At 50.2% G+C, this 13,692-nt stretch overlaps 1 pseudogene; it reads left to right on the forward strand.

Annotated features, from left to right (window-relative positions):
* Window positions 336-723, forward strand: LOC106503236 (annotated as a pseudogene).

Below are 13,692 nucleotides of genomic sequence, written 5' to 3' on the forward strand. Positions count from 1 at the left end.
ATCCCTGGTCCAGGAAAATTCCACATGGCACAGAGCAACTAAAGCCCATGCTTAGCCACTAAAGTCCACACGCCCTAGAACCCGTGTTCTACAACAACAGAAGCCACCACCACAAGAAACCCATGCAGTGCAATGAAGAGTAGACTCCGCCTTTGCCACAACTGGATGAAGCCTGTGCATAGCAAGAAAGACAAATGCAACCAGATAAATAAACTAAATTTAAAAGTAACAATAGGCTCGCTCTAAGGAAAGGGTAAGTCCGCATTCTGCGAGTTTGAAAATGTTCAAATAAAAAGTGAGGAGAGCTGTTTCCGCCATCTTTCTGTGCCACCAGAATGGTGCGCATGAATGTCCTGGCTGATGTCTTGAGTATCAACAATGCCGAAGAGAGAGACAAACGCCAGGTCCTTTTAGGCCGTGCTCCAAAGCCATCCTCAGGTCCCTAACAGTGATCATGAAGCATGGTTACATTGGCGAATCTGAAATCATTGGTGATCACAGGGCTGGGAAAATCATTGTGAACCTCACAGGCAGGCTAAATAAGTGTGGAGTGATCAGCCCCAGATCTGATGTGCAACTCAAAGATCTAGAAAAATGGCAGAATAACCTGCTCCCACCTGTCAGTTTGGTTTCATTGTATTGACAACCTCAGCTGGCATCATGGACCATGAAGAAGCAAGATAAAAATGCACAGGAGGGAAAATCCTTGGATTCTTTTTCTAGGGATGTAAGCGAAAGTGAAGTCACTCAGTCGTGTCCGACTCTTTGCAACCCCATGGACTATAGCCTACCACGTTCTTCCATCCGTGGGATTTTCCAGGCAAGAGTACCGGAGTGGGTTGCCATTTCCTTCTCCAGAGGATCTTCCCGACCCAGGGAATCGAATTCCGGTCTCCTGCATTGTAGGGAGACGCTTTACCGTCTGAGCCACCAGGGAAGCCTGGCTATGTAATACATACAAATAAAATGCCTCAGAGGTGGAAAGAAAAATAGCGAGGGGAGAATGTAAAAACCAACAAGAAAAGGTCCCAGCCTTGCCCCTGCCCCAGACCAACCAAATCTCTAGGCTTGAGTACCATCTGTGAGGTTCCCCCATCTAGTGCAACCCAGATTCTGATGAAAACCTTCATGTGAGCACTAACCATTCAGAGTTCCAGGGGGTAGGGGAAATAACCTAGTGATAGGATTTTGAAGTGAAGAGGTGGATCTGAGAGCACATAGATATTCCCCGAACAGTGACTGAAAAGAGCAAGAAGAGGATGCAGAGCCAGCAGGTGCGGGTGTGTGTCAGGGGAGGGCTGGTTCTGGAGGGAACGAGGAGCCTCTCTAAAGGGCAGTGGCTGAAGCTGCAGCCAGGGGTCCAGGGATGCTCAAACTCTTCTCATGAAGTAGCTGATCTAGCCGAGGTTTCTTAACCCAGACCCCATTAAGTCAGAATCTCTGGGGGCTGGGCTTGGGTGTGTGGGCTTCCTAAGGCTCTCCAGGTCATGCTGAGGAAGGCCCCAGTAGGAACTACTGTCAGACCAGTTCTTCAGCTGCTTCCAACCCTGGTGGACCTGATTCCCAAATCTGGGAGGGCTGGGCATCCCCACCCCTAACTGACCAGCTCTTTCCTTAGTTGGTGAGACCCTTTCCCCAGGGAATCCAGAAGCCTTGGGGAAAAGCAGGCGGCAGGGTTGTCCTCCTCCGCAGGCCCCACTGTTGTGTCTAGACTCTAATACCTGGGGGGAAGGGGAGGGGAGGTGTGGGCGCAGGACAAAGAACGCAAGGAGTTTCGGTCAAACATTTTAGCTTCCTGGGCGGGGGGCAGGTAAGAGGAGCGAGTCAGACAGCCTCGACCTGAGACTTTGGCTTATCCTGTCTCTTCACCGGGCCTCAGTCCCCTCATTTGAGAAACGGGTCCCTCTGATTTCCTAGGTCCCCAAGCTTCCCTCCTTTCTCACTAAAGGGAAGCATGAACATGCCCTGAAAAGGTTGAGGTGGGCTCTGATGTGTCACAACAGTCATTGTTCGGTCATAGTAAAGCAGGCGGGAGGCATGTGGATGCTGGGCACACCCCACTGGGTAGCCACTCCACAGCGGTAGCCCCTGGCCAGCCCTGTCTCCCTGTGAGAAAGTCCTTGTGAAGCAAGTACTGACTTCCCAACTACAGGGGAAGGCAGAGAAGTAATTGCCATTATTTCTTCTTAACAGATTCTGACTTCGTTTACAAATGTCCACTTCCACCAGAGGAGAAAACTAAATTCTGTCACTTCACAGTAACTGGGTGGATTCCAGAAATGTTCTATTGTTTGGGAAACAGTCCATTCAGGATGCTGCCCAATTCTCCTTCCTGAATCCCCAAACCTGCCCTCAACATGGTGGGGGGCATCTTAAGTTTCATCCTGGGGGTGGGAGAGGAGCTCTGATCTACAATCGCCGTTGTCTGGCAGGGGTCACCGTGAGGAAGGGGCCCTGTCCCTGCTCCTCCAGTCCCCGAGGCCTCTAGACTTCAGGTCGACTGACACACTCTCCGGCCCCCACCCAAAATAGAGGCCCCCGTGGATGTGCCTGGGCCTGGGCCAGGCAGCCAGAGCCAACTGGTGAACCAGACGGACCCAAAACAGACAGTGCAACTAAGGGATGGATTCCATACCTTTGACCTGTGTGGGTTGGCTTGTGCTGGAAGAGGAGATGTGGGGAGCTCAGGAAGGAACTGGTGAGGCAGGAGGCCTCCCTGCTCTGGCACTTCAGGGACACCTTAGTTTACCCAGTTGTCAGCTTCAGTGCAAAACTTCAGCCCTTGCCGGTTTTGCACAAGAAACTCAGCTGCAGGGAGCATCCCAGGGTTTGTCAGTCTCAGGGACATGGGAGGGGAAGGGGAACATCACCTTCCTCCATGTTACCGCCTCTCCTTCCAGATTCCCCTCACCACCCTCCATCCTGGGAACCTGAGTTACTCCTCTCTTGGTCGTGCTGAGGAGCTCACTCAGTGTCTCAGACCTGGACACAAGCCCGCCTGGGGCCTTGCCCCCCACCCACCCCACCTGGGAGGGTTAGTAAATGTCCTTCCAGGCAGTTTCAAGACACCTCACACATATCCCTCCCCACTCACCAAATAACACTCCCTCCATCCCACGGCATTCTCACCTACACCCATCTGCCCCTTATGGGAACCCACTCCAGTACTCTTGCCTGGAAAATCCCATGGATGGAGGAGGCTGGTACGCTGCAGTTCATGGGGTCGCGAAGAGTAGGACTGAAGCGACTTAGCAGCAGGTGGGGCTGTAAGGGCCACCACCCAGCCCCCTGGCAGCAAAAGTCAGCTTCCCCCTGCCTTGACCCTCCTGTCACCATGGCCCCCATCAGTCACCTCATCCATTCCCTCACGGGGCCTAAGGCCTCCTTCTTCCCTCACTAGTTTTTCCTCCCAAAGTGTGAAAGCACCATGGCTTTCTCATCCCTGGGTGGGGCCTGGACTGTGGGCTCAGTGGAAACATGGGTCAGGCTAGGGATCATCCCCCGAGCAGAACAGTCAACTCTAGAAAAGCATGCTGTGGCCTCTTCAGGAAACTGGGGGTGGCAGCGAGTGAAGAGTTAACTTAGAAGTGATTTGGGGGACTGCCCTGGTAGTCCAGTGGTTAAGGATCCACCTCCCAAATGCAGGGGACACAGGTTTGAACCCTGGTCCAGGAAGATCCCACATGCTGCGGGGCCCACTTGCCCAGCTACTGAAGCCCGAGCACCCCAGAGCCCGTGCTCTGCAACGAGAGAAGCCACTGCGACGAGCAGCCCGCAGACGGCAAATGGAGAGCGGCCCCTGCCCTCTGCAACCAGAGAGAACCCACACGCAGTAATGAAGACCCAGCACAGCCAAAAAAATTATTAAAAAAAAATGATTCGCCCCCAACCAGATCTTGCGGGAAAATGCTCCCTTCCCCAAGGTTTTCTTCTGATTGTAAAATTAATATTTATACAAAAATTTAAATTAAGGAAATAGAAGATGAAGGCAAATCATAACCTCCCACTCAGAGCTTAGCCACTAATGTTATATACTGCTTCCAAACATTGTATTCGTATTTGTCTTTTCAAAATAAAACGGGGCGACTTTTATGTATTTTTGTTAAAGCAACGCATGCTCACTGTAAAACCAAAATCCTACCATACAGAAATGTAATTGTAACCACCTTTGCTTTTATTTGACCGACTGTGGACATCCTTCCTTGCCAAGGACTTCAGATTCACATCATCATTTTTAAAAATTATTTATTTGGCTGCGCTGGCTCTTGGGGGCTGTATGTGGGATCCAGGTCCCTGACCAGGGATGGAACCCAGGCCCCCTGCATTGGGAGCACGAGGTCTTAAGCCACTGGACCACCAGGGATGTTCCCGCATCATTTTCAATGGGGCCACACAATTCCATTTTGCAGAGGTACCATAATTTAACAAAGCTCACCTTTGAAAATATCATAGTGAGGAACACCCTTACCTCTTCTAACATTTATCCGGTTATTTCTTTAGGATAAACTTCTAAAAATGGGATTACTGAACTTAATGCTTTTGGCACATATAGACATGGTAATCTGAAGGACTATATCAATTTACAGTCCCCCACTCCCACTGTGGAGGGCTCACTTCCTGTCTTCGCCAACTCTGGGTATCACCACTCATTCGGGCCAGTTTTATAAGTGAACAAAGTGACTCACTGATGCTTTGCTTTCATCATGAGCGAGGCTGAATCCCACCTGCTGCTGCCGGTCATTTGCTGTTCTATGAATAGTCTTCATGTCCTTTGTCCTTTTTCTCTCGAAATGTTAATCATTTTCTATTTCAAGAACTTTCATATATCAGAGATTTTAGTAACCTCTCATGTATATTGCAAATATTTTCCCCATTTGTTCCTCATCTCATGTGAGCCTCACAACAATCCTGGGGGGAAGGGACTGGCAGAACAGGTGGAATTATCCCCACTTAATTGATGTGGAGACTGACTCAGTGAGGGATACTGGCTGGTGGTGAGAGGCCCTGGGTGGACCATGGTTTCCTTGCTGAGTCTGGTGGCACCAAGCTGTCCTGCTGCTCCAGCAGGGCCCTGACAGCATCCTCTAGTATTATGGGGGCCTCTAGTATGAGGAGGGCTGGGTTGTCCTTCTCCATGAATGAGGTGTGCGGTGAATGTCCGCAATGGCATGTGACCAGGAGCCTTTCCTCCCTGGACTTCCCCAGGTGGGAATCCAGAGCTGGATCCTGGCCACTTCTCTCCCCAGTCAGGTCGAACCCAAGGAAACAGTGATAAACCCCAGCGTCTCCACGTGCTGGCTAGCTGCCGCACTTTATATTCCGCCAGTTCTATGTGAGGGTCCATTTCTCCTGAGCCGCCTCCTTATTGGGCAACATTCTTTTCAGTGTTTTGTCAACCTGAGAGATAATACCTCCACTGATTTAATTTGCATTATTTGACCACTATCGTTTTTTGTTGGCTTTTTTTTTTGTAGGTATGGCTGTTAACTATTTGATATTCTTTTCTGAGCTCTTTATGTCCTTTGTCCAGCTCTCATGGGGTGCTCATCTTCTACTTCCTCATGGATTTGTAAACATTCCTTTCATATTAGTGATAGTAACTGTTGCATGATTTTGATTAAGCCTAGCAATGACTTACTCTATGCTTTTTGCCTTTATTTTCATGTTTACAAAGGATTTCACTACTATTTTAGTCTGCCTTTTATGGTTGAACAAAAACAGAAGCTCATGAGAAACTCCGGAGAGGGGGGCTGGGGTGGGGACGGCAGGTACTTTAAGAGTGGGCATAGGTGGGATCCAAACCCGGGACACCAAGGACTCCAAAGCACTCATCTCCAGACTCAGGAGCATATCCAACAGGGGGTGTAGAAAGAAAATATCAGCCCTTCTACTTATGTGCACATTAAGATTTTACAGGAAAACAGAACATACATAAGGTGTACAAAAATAAGTTCCATTTATAGAATAATACTCAGGTATCCATCCTCCGGGCTAATAACACCATTTACTTGCTGTCTTGTCCTTTCAAATTTGTTTTTTTCCATATGCTACCCCGACAACCACTTGCCAAATACGTCTGTGCAATAGCACACATATAATGGAAGTGAAAGACACTCAGTTGTGTCCGACTGTTTGCGACCCATGGACTATACAGTCCCTGGAATTCTCCAGGCCAGAATACTGGAATGGGTAGCCTTTCCCTTCTCCAGGGGATCTTCCCAACCCAGGGATCAAACCCAGGTCTCTCGCATTACAGGTGGATCCTTTTTTTTTTTTTTTAAATTTTATTTATTTGGCTGCTCTGGGTCTTAGTTGTAGCATGTGGGATCTAGCTCCCTGACCAGGGACTGAACCCAGGCCCCCTGCACTGGGAGCCCAGAGTCCCAGCCACTGGACCACCAGGGAAGTCCCTACAGGTGGATTCTTTACCAGCTGAGCCACAAGGGAAGCCCAAGAATGCTGGAGTGGGTAGCCTATCCCTTCTCCAGCGGATCTTCCCAACCCAGGAATCGAACCAGGTCTCCTGCATTGCAGGCAGGTTCTCCACCAACTGAGCGGGGAAGCCCGCACGTATAATACATAATGTCTAAGTCAGTAAATGTGCACATATTGGAGGAGGCAGGGCAGGCTTTGGACTTTCGGCGACCGCCTCCCCCCGCCCCCAGCCTCTGCCTGCTGGTTTCTTGCTCCGCCCACAGGCTTCCTTTGCCGCCTGGTTTGCGCCCCGTGCTCCAGTTTGCATATGGCTGGTGGAGGCTGCTCTGGCCCCCTTTCTTCAGCCCCCACTGCTGATCGGCAGGGCCTTCTTCTTCCTCTGTCCATGATTCAGGGCTGGCTCTGGGCTGCGGTGGGGGCGACCCTGTGGTGCAGTGGGCAGCACTGCCCCCCAGGGACCCGCATATGTGGGCTGCTGCCCTCCTGCGTGTTCATTTTAAAGGAGGATGTAGCACTGGAATTCCTTTTTTCACTTTAAGTTCATTAAGTTGCAGTAATCATTTTTAATAATCTTCACCAGCACAACATATCACCTTTGTTATACAGTCAAGTTTGATAAACCATGTATCTGTTTCCATACTTTTGTGATTTGATCCATCTGTTGAATGCTGGGTATTAAGTCATCATGGCTTTGTAATGTATTTTAACAACAGTAGACAAGTCCTTTCTCCTTGCTGTTATTTTTACTGTCTTCCCTTATTTGCCTGTATCTTGAACTGTTTTTCACATTTACTTTTCCAGATTAATTTCAGAATCTTTTTGTTGAGCTCTTAAAAAAACGCTGCTGCAAAGTATTAGTTCACTGAGGAGTGTATTGTGTGTGTACCAAGTTACATACGCCATGCTTGTCCCTGTCAAGGGTGGGAGTTAATTCTTGCTGGGCTCCATAGCCCCACTCTCTTCTGTATCTCAGAGCCTTTCTGAGTCTGAGCTGAGCAGGAGATGAGCAATTTAGCCTCTCCCAGCTTCATTTAATCTCATCAGCCGTTCTCATCAGCCTGACTGCACGAGGGCAGGCTGACGGTCAAATGCTCCTCATCTGGTTTCAATTCAATATTCGAAAATGCTCAAATGGAAACACTGCAATTAACCTTACAAAGCCTCACAGGCTAACCAAACAGCATATCTCTGCTTTTTGCTGGAATTACAGCAAGTCAGTGGAGGAACCCCTGGTATCCTAAGGCTGAACAGAAGTTCTGACAGGGAATGATGTATGACCTTGATTAAAATTTTTAAATGGAGTGATCAGTTACCAGAAAATGGAATCTGTTTACTTGAGAGATGCTTTCAAATTATGTGTTTCATGGAAGTAAAATTAATTAAAGAGCTTCCTGGTCAGGGTAAGATGAATTACTTCATTATTCCTTACTGTTCTCCACTGGGGAAAAGTTGGTAGGCTCTCTGGTGTGGGGGTGGAGAGCTGACGTGCCGCAGAGCAATGGCTCTCAAACAGTTATGTGCACAAGAATCACATGGGATCTCGTTAAACTACAGCTTCCGACTGGGGACACCTGCGTGGAGGCTGACTCTGCATTTCTGGTCAGCTCCCAGGTGACGCTGCAGGTACAGGACCACGTCTCGGTAGCCAGGTTGTAGACAGACTGGCAGACGGGTTCCCTCAGCCCTTCCTTCTTACACAGCAAGGACAGGTGGGATGGTCTCTACCACGTCTGATACATGATGACACCACGTCCTCCAAATCACCACAGAGACCTGGGACTTCGAGACTGGGGGGCTTGGGCCCCAACTACAAAGTTCGACTTGGCCTCATACCTCTGAGTCATCCTGAAGGGAGACTAGATAGGGGCTCCAGCTGTAGACCGCCCCCACGAGTACTTCACACGGCTCAAGGGCAGCACCCAGGACTCAGCGAGCACACAGACCACCAGCTCTACAGCAAGACTGACAATGACCTAGTGCTGCTCACTGCACCTGCAGGGAACCTGTCCTCTGGTTAGTCCCCTCTTGGTGTCCTGGTCCCAGAAAGTCCCCTCCTGCCTCTCAGAGCAGTACCAGCATTAGCCTCGACCTCTGTCTGCTCTCCTGCAATTCTGAGTGGTGCTGAGGAGCCCTTGTCTGACGGCCTGTGTCCCCTCCCAGCCCTGTTTTTCTGGCCCCAACCCACCTCTGCTTCGTCAGAGCTCTCGGAGGGTCTCTGTTCAGCCCCTTCTTACCTGTGACCTTGTGGTGCTGGGCGTTCGAGACCCGGTCCAGACTGTTGCAGCGAGGGCGAGTGATGGCCGATGCCTTCTCTACCTCATGCTGTTCTCTCTCAAGCCTGGCCTTCAGGAGGGCTCTTTGTCCCTTCCACCATTTTTTTTTTTTTTTTTTTAGCTATAAACAATCAAATGCATACATCTCAAGTTTATACTTCACACCTCTTGAGCTACACGAGTCACCAGCCAGCTCCAGCTCTGAGCATCTCCACTGCTCCTGGAAGGCCTCTGTGCCCTCAGTCCCCACCCACCTCCTGCCACAGGTGAGCACAGCTGATTCTCATCACAACCATCTATTAGGTTTCCCTGTTCTCAGTGTCTCATCTCATTGTCTGTTTCTCCTGTTCTACAAATAACAAACCTAAGACAAGTGAGTTGGTCTTTCTGACCTGGTCCTGTAACTGAGAAGGACTCTGTGGCCTTCTCAGAACAGATTACCTTTCCCCTGTCCACATCCCCAGTCTGCCTCCTGTTTGCAGAAGAGCTTCTGCCTCCTCGGCCTTCCCCGAGTTCCAAAGAGTAAAATTAATCTGAGAAGTGAGAAAATACAGAAAGGAAAATAGTCAAGACATAATAAGAGTTTAGCCATTAAGAAAGTCAAGGTCCTTCAGTTGCTCCTCAAGGGCTACAAATAATATTTTGAGCCATTTCCTTTGCTTTGCAGATACCAAAACCCTCATAGGCGCACGAAGCTGACTGCATGTTCATCACAAGCACACAGACTCCAGAGTAGTTGAAGCCAGGTTGATGGAGTTGACTCCTGATTACCTCACCACCAACCAATCAGAACAATGTCCTCCAGCGGATCACACACCCCATGACACCTTCTCCCTTGTCATGTCTTTAAAAACCTTTCTCGGAATTTATCAGGGAAGTTTGGGTCTTTAGAGCACGAGCTACCTGGACTCCGGGTTCAGTGCTGCGATAAATGCTGCACTTCCCTTCACCACCACGGGGTGTCAGTAGACCGGCTTTACTGCGTGTGGGTGAGTATTTCTGCTTTATTGACTATGCCAAAGCCTTTGACTGTGTGGATCACAACAAACCGTGGAAAATTCTTAAAGAGATGGGAATACCAGACTATCTGACCTGCCTCTTGAGAAATCTGTATGCAGGTCAGGAAGCAACAGTTAGAACTGGACATGGAACAACAGACTGGTTCCAAATAGGAAAAGGAGTACATCAAGGCTGTATATTGTCACCCTGCTTATTTAACTTATATGCAGAATACATCATGAGAAATGTTGGGCTGGAGGAAGCACAAGCTGGAATCAAGACTGTGGGGAGAAATATCAATAATCTCAGATATGCAGATGACACCACCCTTATGGAAGAAAGTGAAGAAGTAAAGAGCCTCTTGATGAAAGGGAAAGAGGAGAGTGAAAAAGTTGGCTTAAAGCTCAATATTCAGAAAACTAAGATCATGGCATCTGGTCCCATCACTTCATGGCAAATAGATGGGGAAACAGTGGCAGACTTTATTTTGAGGGGCTCCAAAATCACTGCAGATGGTGATTGCAGCCATGAAATTAAAAGATGCTTACTCCTTAGAAAAAAAGTTATGGCCAACCTAGACAGCATATTAAAAAGCAGAGACATTACTCTGTCACAAAGGTCCATTTAGTCAAAGCTATGGTTTTTCCTGCGGTCATGTATGGATGTGAGAGTTGGACTCTAAAGAAAGCTGAGTGCCGAAGAATTGGTGCTTTTGAACTGTGGTGTTGGAGAAGACTCTTGAGAGTCCCTTGGACTGCAAGGAGATCCAACCAGTCCATCCTAAAGGAAATCAGTCCTGAATATTCATTGGAAGGACTGATGCTGAAGCTGAAACTCCAATACTTTGGCCACCTGATGCACAGAACTGACTCAATGGAAAAGACCCTGATGCTGGGAAAGACTCAGGGGAGAGGAAAAGGGAATGACCGAGGATGAGATGGTTGGATGGCATCACCCACTCAATGGACATGAGTTTGAGTAAGCTCTGGGAGCTGGTGATGGGTAGGAAAGCCTGTTGTGCCGCAGTCCATGGGGTCGCAAAGAGTTGGGCATGAATGAGCAGCTGAACTAACTGAGTGGGCCCAAGTTTGATTAGAGTCTGACCTGAATACCATGGTAGGGGTGCTGCCCGGCTGTTTCACTCTAAACCCTTTGTGTCCTCCCTGACTGGGTGCAAACACAAACCCAAGAGTCACACGTGTGATGTGGACAGGACATCCCTCCACAATGAGGCGTTGTGGCTCCTAGAAAGCAAAGGACCCAATTATAAACTGACTGGATATTCAGTGATATGAAGCAAAAACAGATAAACTTTTTTTGGTGTGACAATGAGACTGTGGTTATTTTCCAAAGACCAAGCAAGATGTGCATGCATGCGGGACTGGGTAGGAGGGGGTGGAGGTGTAGAAGAAATAAGCTCAGCCGTGTTGAGAATTACACAATTGGTGATGGGCATATCAAGTTCACTAAACTAGGCCACTCTTTATGTTTAAAATTTCCCACTATAAAAAGAAAAAGCTTACATTTTCTTTCAATTAAACATTCACAAAGATGTTCTCCTGAAATATGACACAGGGTGAGTGACTTTTAACACCCCCTGAGGGGGTGACATTGGCACCCGTAGACCCCTACGTGGTCAAAGCAACAGTCACGGTGGGCACCCTGGCGGGTGGATCAGCTCAAGCACTGCCCTCAGCCCTTCCAGGGCCCCCTCAACACTCAAAATAGAACAGGGTCCCTGCCATGAACTCTGGGGCCTGACACATGCGGCTCCCGGCTCCTCCTCCAGCCCTCCTGTCCCTGAGACTCACCAGCCACTGTCACACTGGGCTCCTGCTCTGGAGTGCCACACACTCACTCTGGGGTCAGGGCCTTCAAGCTGGAAGGTCTCCCCAGATACACGGCTCACTCCCAGTTTCCGAACAGCCCCCTCCTGAAGGAGTCCTTCCATCACCAATCGCACTGTCACCCACCCTCGTTGCTCTCCAGGCCCTTACCTTCTTTCTTCTTCCCAGCACCTCTGACTATCTGACCTGCTCTATGTATTTCTCTGTTGACGGTCTGTCTGCCACACTGAAGATGAGCTCCCCCGGCAGGAAGGTGCTCGGTCCCTACCCCACCACCTGCCCATCTCCAGCACAGAGGACAGGCCAGGACTCAGCAGGGAGGTGCTCAGCCCCCTCCCGTCTGCAGCACAGAGGACAGGCCAGGACTCAGCAGGGAGGTAGTCAGCCCCCTTCGGTTTCCAGCACAGAGCTCAGGCCAGGACTCAGTAGGGAGGTGCTCAGCCCCCTCTCGTCTCCAGCAGAGGACAGGCCTGCACTCAGCAGGGAGGTGCTCAGCCCCCTTCTGTCTCCAGCAGAAGACAGGCCAGGACTCAGCAGGGAGGTGCTCAGCCCCCTCTCGTCTCCAGCAGAGGACAGGCCTGCACTCAGCAGGGAGGTGCTCAGCCCCCTTCTGTCTCCAGCAGAAGACAGGCCAGGACTCAGCAGGGAGGTGCTCAGCCCCCTCCCATCTCCAGCACAGAAGACAGGCCAGGACTCAGTAGGGAGGTGCTCAGCCCCCTTCTGTCTCCAGCACAGAGGTCAGGCCTGCACTCGGCAGGGAGGTGCTCAGACCCTGTCTCCAGCACACAGGTCAGGCCTGCACAGATGGGGAGCAGATGCATGATCAACACCGAAGAGACAGACTCGCAGGCTGCTGAGCACAGTGCCTCCAGAAGGGTGTCTTGGAGCCAGACGTGAAGACACACTCGCTCATGACCTGTTGATGGACCCTCAAAGGCAAGAAGGTACCACCTTGTGAACCGAGTGTAGGCAGAAATGGCACAGAATCAAACCAACTTTGCCCTCAATGGGAGGAACCAGGCCTTGGGACAGTCTGGGCAGTGAGACACAGCGACTGGTTCCTGAGGTCGAAGTGGGAGTGACACACCACTGCTAAAACCAGAAACGCTTGACAGAAACAGTCATGGTCTGGTAGAGCAGCTACACCTGTGGTCAAAGCCCTCGCGAAGCCAGGAGCACTCCAACCACCCCTTGTCCTGAGCATCACATTCTAGAACTTGGGAGAACTGCCTCCTCCTTAGCAGACTCAGAGCTGCTGAAGTCCAACAGCTTCACGGGGCCCCAGCGCCCACCCGCTGCTGAAGCAGAACCTGCTCTGGCCATGACCACGTGCTCATGCCCTGCTGTTCCTGTCGGGGCCAAATGCCTCCAAGGTCCTGGCTTCAACCTGATGGCTTTTTCCACAACTCTTCTAAATCTGGACACCATTTAAGAAAGCAGGTGTGAACAGTTCAGTAAGCCGAGGTAACCAAACAGCTTCAGGCTCAGCTATGTGCATGAGGGTGGGGAAACAGCAAGAGGTGGGGGTTCCAGGCATTAGGATACAGGCAGGCTCGAGTTGGGTAGGGGTGGAGGGAGGGTAGACACACACAAACCCACTGTTGACACCACCTGTTAAGCAAGACCCAAACCACCACCCTCATCAGGACCAAAAACATGAACCATCACCCCCTGAGCACGTGCTGGTGTCCCACACTACTTCTCCTACCCTCACACCAACCCTGCCCCACCCGTGCTCATACGTTCCCAGGTTACAGGTACGGAAAGTGAGGCCTCGAGTTACCTTAGCATCGCCAGGACTGAAACCAGACTGAGAAGCTATACAAGCTGGGGAGCCAGGCTGTGTGCAAGTGCTGCACAGCAACCGCACCTGCACGGGGGAAGCCAGTCTGGCCAGCTCTGAAGGTCCCTGGCCTGTGGTTCCCAGTTCCATGTTGTCCTGAGAATGAAGTTTCTCCAACACACCTGAAACGATGGCATCATTCAGCAACAGTGACAGGTGAGGGAACAACTGAAGCTCACCCTGAAAACGTTTTTGCTCTCCAGTTAGTCCACTACATAACCTGGGCACGAGGGGGCTATTTTGGGCTACCTTCAATATTTACCAAATTCAGTAACTATAGAAAAAATGTAACAAA

This window comes from Capra hircus, chromosome 19 (assembly GCF_001704415.2).
Source record: "Capra hircus breed San Clemente chromosome 19, ASM170441v1, whole genome shotgun sequence".
Taxonomy (NCBI): domain Eukaryota; kingdom Metazoa; phylum Chordata; class Mammalia; order Artiodactyla; family Bovidae; genus Capra; species Capra hircus.